The sequence below is a fragment of the Teleopsis dalmanni genome, chromosome 1, assembly GCF_002237135.1.
Source record: "Teleopsis dalmanni isolate 2A chromosome 1, ASM223713v2, whole genome shotgun sequence".
NCBI lineage: Eukaryota > Metazoa > Arthropoda > Insecta > Diptera > Diopsidae > Teleopsis > Teleopsis dalmanni.
Window position 1 is genome coordinate 116,133,515 of NC_051846.1, and position 1,805 is coordinate 116,135,319.

The following is a 1,805-nucleotide window of genomic DNA, read 5'->3' on the forward strand; positions in this document are numbered from 1 at the left end:
ACCTTTCGTCGTGTTCGTTTAAATTCCTTCCGTAGATAACAATATCGTCGAGATAGACGAAGCAATCTATCCTTTGTAATCCTGTTAAAATACTATTCATAATTCGCTGAAAAGTTGCGGGTGCTCCTGTTAAACCAAATGGCATTCTAAGAAATTCAAAATGTCCCAGACCTGTGCTAAATGCCGTTTTCTCCCTGTCTTTACTGTCTACCATCACCTGGTGATAGCCACTAGCCAAATCCAGCGTTGAGAAATATCTACTGCATCCTAGGTGGTCTAAAATTTCATCAATTCTAGGAATTGGAAACGCGTGTTTAATTGTTTTTTCATTTATTTTTCTAAAATCAACCACGAGACGCCATTTCTTTTCCCCATCTACACCTGACCTTTTTGGTACAAGTATGATAGGAGAGTTCCATGGTGATTTACTCCTTATTATTATCCCTTCATCCAGCATTTCACTAACTTGCTTATTAATTTCTTCCTTAGGTGTTCTGGTAATCTATATTGTCGTTGATTTACCAGTATTTGATCATGACTTGTTGGAATTTCGTGTGCCAATACTGATGTGTAGGACAGTTTATCTCCTGGTAAGTGAAATACATCGTTATATTCCTTAATTGTCTGCGTAATTAACCGTCTTTCTCCATTGTTTAAACGCTCATCCAATCTTATTAATTTCAGTAATTTTCGGTACCTTTCCTGTAAGTTTACTTCTTTGTTCAAATTAACATTAGGGACATTGTACTCATAGTACTCATTCATATCACTGCCCTTTAATTCAATTTCACTATTCATTTCAACTGCATAGTTGTTTGCATTCAAAATTCTTACAAAACCTATTCCGTTTTTTACTTCTGTTAAACATTCACCTGAATAGACATTTCTAACTATTTCCTTTTTATGTATTACGAGTGTTCCTTCTTTAGTCACTACTTTTACTGGAGAATCATTGTTGATCTACCTGGGATTGTCATGCTTTCTGCTATACAAATCCGACCATGATCTACAATGCTTACCAGTGGTAAAGTAGCTAATTCCTCTTTATTCTTAAAAAATTTTAAAACCTTTTTAATTGTGTCTGTAGTAGACCGGTTCCACAGTTCATCTCGACCTAGAAGTCCGTCTGCTGGTAACTGGCTACCTATTGGCACTACATGCATTTTGAATTGTAGAGCTGGAAATTTTCGATGTTCAATATTGACTGTACCCAATGTACTTATATTGCCTCCAAAAGCTCCCGTAAGACCCTTTGTGTCTTTGGTGTTTATATCTTTTAAATTGATTAACGCCTCTGTTTTTATAAGGCTGAAGTCTGCTCCCGAGTCAACTAAAAGTCGAAGTTTATTCCCCACTGCACGTTCGCAAAGTACTTCTACATAGGCATCATCAAACGATTGACTACTGCAACCTTTGGCATTGTAACTCGCTCCTTTTGCCCGTAGTACTCCTATTTGTTCAAACACCCACTCTGATTTTTCTTTCCAGTAATCCGATAGTATTGAACAATATGAAATATATATTTGTTCACCTTCAACACTATATTATTCAATTTCGGCTTTTTCAAATAACTAATTTTTTCCTCTGAATTTTTAAACCCTATTTGGTTGGTCAAATTTTCTTGCACTTCCTTATGTTTTATCGTGATTATACCATGATTCTTTGAATTAACCGCTTTGGCTCCTAAATTCTTCATCTTATTATTTGTATTCGTTCGGTTCTGAACATTGTTGTTGCTGTTACTTTTAGTTATTCGTGCAGGTCCTAAATTAAATTGACATTTACTTTTTGAATTTACGGCAGTC